Below are 6,000 nucleotides of genomic sequence, written 5' to 3'. Positions count from 1 at the left end.
GGTGCTTCATTAGAGAAACAAAGCCATAGTTTAACACAACCTTAAGTGTGGCTGGTCTGTAAGATGTCGGAGGAGCTCGGTTGATGTTAAGGGGGAGGTAACCCGGGCGGTCAGTTCCCCGAAGCCGTGCTGTCAGCGTGCCTGACACAATCAGCGTGAGCGACTGAAGACTGCCCACCCTCCGCGCACAAACCGTCTGCATTCGCATCTGAACAAGTCCGGAGGACGGGGCTGTTTTACAATTATGGCGGGGTGATGGGTGCACAGGGATTTGCACAGAATTATTTTAAATACCCATGTACAACATCATTGCAGATACACGATCGCTTCTTTGATGTTCGGTTCTGCCTGAGTGATGCGAGTGCCGTGGTGTTTGGTGCGAAGGCTCAGGCTTCCAGCTTGAGCTGGGTCAGACCCTCAGGGTCTCTCTCACCCAGCTTCACTATCGAGCCTGTCTAAGCTGTGTGTGCAAGGTCTGAATTTTTTGGTGGGCATTTAATGATTGTTTTAAGGAGAAGTAGCCAGTACTCGTATAAGGCTTGTTCCAAGAGGACTATTTCGGATCTCAAGGTCAACTGCTCTCGGTGCAGACTGTGACATTTCAGCAATGAGTCACGACACTTTGGGTTTCACTCTGTTCGCTCTCACATGGCATGTGGCTTGAACAGCTTGCTCCCTGCATGCTACTTTATAATTCTCTGTCCAAACTTCGCACAAATATCCCCAATGCTAGGACTTCTTCCTTTCTTTATAAGCCTGTTCTACAATATCTGTTTAATAAGATTTGTGCTTGAGCTGTCATTTCTGATTACACGTTACCTTCAGTTTATATTGCTTCCTTCCCAGTGGTCAACGGTACGAATGTCTGTGTGAATCTTAATGCATTTCCTTTTTCTTCTAGTGTATAAATGTCTGAAAACTGATCAAAACAACCATCCCACTTTGACTGTATATTTTATTTCTGCCGAAAGGTTCAAATGTAATGAAAACAAAATGTTCAATGAGCCTAACACGGATTTACCAGAAGAAACAGGCACATTTAACTTGTTTTGAAAGATGGATGAACACTATTAATTTTTATATTTTCTATATATATCTTCTCACTTGACAATTGTTATTTAAAGATTTTGTTCTAGGTTATTGCCGCACTTGTGTTGTAGAGTCATTTTACACCAACGCATGGATCAGTAACTTAATTATAAATAAGTGGGTTTAAGCCAAATGTAATGGAAATAATGTTTTCTTACCCAGAGTCTGCTTAGTCTCAGATAATGATCTGGTGGCGTGATGTGTGTTCCACTTCCCTATGCCGCACTGAAGCAGAATATCCTGCGTTGTTGAACTGGTGAGAGTTTTGCTTTAGGTCGTGTTGCCGGAGCCGTGCAGCTTGGTGCAACGCAGCCTGAAAGTTGTGACAGGCGGCGCCTGTGCCAGCCGTGATGTGTTCAGAAGCTATGGCTCTGCCCCAAAAGTTACAATGAACATCTGCCGAAATTTGAGCAAAAATGTAGATCAAAGTTAGAGGGAGATTATAAACAAGGCTGTATACTGAGCTGTTCATTTATACTGATGAAAACTTTGTTACTCTAACCAATATCAAGAATATCCACATTTAATACTCATTCTTGATCAATGATGAGGTCATGTTTGTAACTCCTTAGCCACTCATGCCCATTGAATTTCACCTCTGTGCGAAGGGCGCTCTGTGCTTAGTAACATGGCGAAAAGGGGCCCAAACAGCAGTCGAAGAGGCCGGGGCAGCTGTGCTGACTACCCCCGCAGACCTCGGCTGCTCTCACCGAGCAGATCTGCACCCAGGACAAACGTTCACTGCCTCGCCAGACTGCTTCTGGAGTAAATCTCAGTTCAGTGCGAGTAAGGAGTCATAACTTCGGGTTTGCCGTCATAAAGCAGCGCCTCAGGCTCCTGGCTGAAACTCTTCTCCGTTGAAATCCAATGAAAATCAACAACATAAATCCAAATTTCCCCGTGGTCACATGCCAGAGGCAGCACATAAGGTGCTGAGTGATGTATAGCGCTAGGATTGCCTTCGATCCTTGGGCTCTACCTCCATTTGTCTTGGCTTCCCTGTCTAATTGCCAGCTTATTAAATCAAAAATGAGTTGGGAGTGCCATGCTGGGAGGAAGCAGAAGCCCGATGTCTCTTCTTGCCAGGAGGCGGGCGGCGCAGAGCTGGCGGCAGGCGTGCTCCCAGGAGATGACCACCCGCGGGTGCCCGGCGTCAGCAAGGTTCACCAGAGTCACGAACTGATGGCTTGACGTGAACGTGGCGGGAGGATTGAGAGCTGCTGGGCACAGCTATTCGGAGCTGTCTGCATAGCCTAGAAGAGTAAAAAGGGATGCTGGTATAAAGTATTATAGGGTATTATTTATAGTCTTTATTCTTAAGCAGAAAAAGTGATAGGTATTGTTCAGCCTGAGCCCTTTGATGCATACTATTGTTAACAGTAATTTTAAATCCTTTCAAAATCATCTTCAAAATGTCTATTAAAATATTTAATTGCAAGGTGCTATTTCTTCTCTTCTTGCTTCATCACTCTCAAGTGTATAGTTCTTTATCTCAGAAAATGAAGCACTTGTGACTTTGACAGTCCATACAGCGACGGGAGACGATCGGACAGTGCAAGAGGGTGAACAGCAGCAAATCATTCAGAGCCCTGAGTCTGCGAGGTTAACTTTTGTTTATTAGAGGATTTGTAGGACTTGGAAAAGAAACTGGCTGCTTGTAATTCAGAATTAGTACCTGAAAGCTTCACATTATCTTTATTGATTGCAGTTGTTGTTCTCAACATAGCAGCAGAGGGGGAAGGAGCAGGAATATTTACTGGCGTCTCACCTGAAGGAGATTCGAGGAGGTGAAGGAGGCTACGAGGGGTGTTTAAGTACCTGCCTGTCGTTGACTTTTAATGGGAAATAAACACCGTGCCACTCTTCGGGGCTTTCAGAATTTCCCCTCATACGTTTATCCCAGTTTTCCCCTTTCCGCACACGTTGGATTGATTGTAAAAGCTGCAGGACGCCCTTGCCCGGGGAGTTTAATCATGGGGCTTTATGAACCAGGGGGCCCGAGGTTGGTGGCAAAGGGGGACTTGAGCAGCTCTGCAGTCAGGGACACCGTCGTGCCGTGTTGCTCACACAGGAGATGCGTGCCATGGCCCGCGCAAGCCACCTGGTGCCATCGGGAGCATCGCTTATGGCCAGTGCTGAGGCCAGCAGATCCCTGCAGAAAGACCTCCTGCTTTCTGCTGCAGAGGGAAGGTCCTAGGAGGAAAAACCCCTGTCATCATTCACGGGACACAAGTACCTGTGAATCTGGATGCCACCTTCTGTCCATGGCACCTAAAGCTACTTGGGTTGCACGTGTGGGGGATAACACCATAACTGCTCCCTGCCGGTGGCTGGCTGAAGGACTTCTGGCCATGGAGAGAAGAGGAACAGGTCTGTCCTCAGTGTGGTTCTGATTGCGGGGGAAGAATTGGTGGAGAACTGGAGGTAGATGGGAAATCTGGGAGAGACTGACTGCGAAATGGCAGAGGCTGCTCCTGTAGGACAGGAAGGACCATGGGCAGCAGTTGAAGTGTGGTAAACTCTGGGGAAGGTGACCTCCGCGCGCACAGGGAGCTGGGAGGTAAGAGAATCCTTTGGGGTGATGGTCTAAGGGGTGAGAAGGGGCTGGGAGAGACCTGATAAATGCACGGCAGCCGAGCATCCTCCTGCACAGGGGTGGTAGGAATATAGTGAAAACCATTAGGGCAGAATCAGGACTTTTAGGACTTGAAAATCTGAAGAAGTGGTACAAAAGCAGAGGCACTTGACAAGAAATGAAGGTGAAGGCATAGCACAGGCATATAATGGTAAAATGAAAAGCCTAAGGCAAAAAATGTGTTTCATTTAGCAAGTGAGATAAAACGCAGGAGGAAGTAGTGCTATAAATACATTAGAAATAAGAAGACAGGAGAGGAAATGTAGATCTAGTACTTGACAGAGAAGTGGCTGCTTACAGAAGTGTCTATAATGCCCCCATAATCTGGTTAATTTTGACCAGAGTGTAGAATAAGGGGCCAGAACAGAGAATGAACAGGCAAGAGTTTATTTGGACCTGCTAGATAGGTCAGGACACAAGATCTGAGGAAATTCTCCTTAGAATAAGAAAGAATTAATCAAAACTATTTTTGAACAAGTAGCAATTATTTTTAACAGCTTGTGGAGCTCAGAGGAGGTCTCAGAACTATCAAAATGCAAATACAGATCCTAAGTATAAAAGGAAAAAATACAGTCTAGTGTATTATTGACTAAAAAGCCTAATGAGTTCTTGGAAAGGCTCTGAAATTAATTAATGAGAAAAATCAATCCATAACAATTGGAAGAGGGGACTAAAATCGAAACAAAGCAACCGTCATGGATTTGTCAAAAGCATGTCAGATTAGTCTAATTAACTGACCTGGCAGGTGAAGGGGGAACAAATAGTTATGATATACTTTGGCTTTTGTGTTTCCAGGTAAGCTAGAGAGACATGTCTAGGTGGAAGATGCACGTATAGCTGTTTGAGAAATTTAAGTAGTAGCTATCACTATTTGCCTGCAAATCTGGGAGAGCCTTTCAAGTGAGAGTCCCAAGGGGACCTGTCTTGCTCTCGAGTCTGTTTTCTGTTTTAATTAGAGCTTGGTATAATGAAGAACTTGTAAAATTTGCAGATGACATGGGGCAGGGAGGGATCACAAGAACTCTGGAGGACCAGATTGAAATAGGAAACGATTTGAAAGGAGGAGATGTGTCTGAAAACCCCAGGCTGAAATGCAATGAAGTAAAGTATGAAGCAGTGCAGGGGAGGGGGGAAGACAGAAAAGGACTGAAGGACTTGGGCGTTTGGAGTGGCCGACAAATTAAGCATGAGTAAGAAGTGCAAAGCTCTTGCCTAGGAGGGAAACTCCACCTGGAGTGTATTAACAGAAGGGTCACAGGAGAAGAGACCTGGGAAGTCGTCCTGCCCTGCCCTGCCCTGCCCTGCCTGCGGACAACCCCAGCCCGGCTGCGCTCTCGGGTCTGCGGAGCGTGGCTGAGACGGGGAGATGTCTTCTGCTCCTTTCTTATTTGACCGGTTTAACTTATTAGAAGTCTGGACAAGGAGAGATTTATTTACTATCATTGGAAAGTTTGTGACAAAGATCCATTTACAGAATGATACCTAAATCAGCTTCAGAAAGATCTGCCGCTGTGTTTAGTGTGCAGCATCAAAACATGGGTAAGAGTCCATAAACAAAACCAACAAACCGCAAGCTAAAACAAGGGATCAAAATAAAGTTAGTTAGTAAAATCTCCTAATTAACTTTGACCTGCTATAACTAATAACTCGTTACAACTTTAACCTGTCTGTGACTGTTTTGCCGCATTTCAAGGCGAAGCCAGTCTTCATCACCGGTAATGCAATGTACAACGAGTAGCAACAAAAATTAGCATCTTGGCAGGGTGATATGAATTCATCCAGAAAATAAAAGGGGTGTCATTTGCACCATCTGCTGCACATGAATCAGGAGAGAGGAGAACAGCTGAAACCTGGAGACGTCAATATTGAAATGCCACTGGGAGGGGAGACGGTGGCCAAGTGAACAGAGGGGCTGCCTGGGCAGCGGGCTGGGACGGCGAGGAGACGTGATCGGGCACGGCTAGAAAGGCTTTCCAAACATTTTCCTTCTCACTTGCCTTTCTTCCTTTCCATATTTTAGAACCATTAAGTTACAGGCATGCTGTAGAAGGTGGAGGTGTAAGTGTGATGCTTCCTTCAGGGCTCGGAGGGACAAATGCTGCAGTGTGGCTGGTCTGTGCCCTCCAGAGCTGGGTGTAACCACAGTAAAAGTGGTGTAATTTCTGTTCTCTGGGGCAGGATGAAATTGTTGCAGAGGAAGAAGTATCAGACCAGGGTGGCTATTTGGATGCCATTTGCTGTATGGCATGTTATCACAGATTCCCAGCCTGGTTTGG

Source organism: Balearica regulorum, chromosome 10 (genome assembly GCF_011004875.1).
Source record: "Balearica regulorum gibbericeps isolate bBalReg1 chromosome 10, bBalReg1.pri, whole genome shotgun sequence".
Taxonomy (NCBI): domain Eukaryota; kingdom Metazoa; phylum Chordata; class Aves; order Gruiformes; family Gruidae; genus Balearica; species Balearica regulorum.
This window is presented reverse-complemented; position numbering follows the sequence as displayed.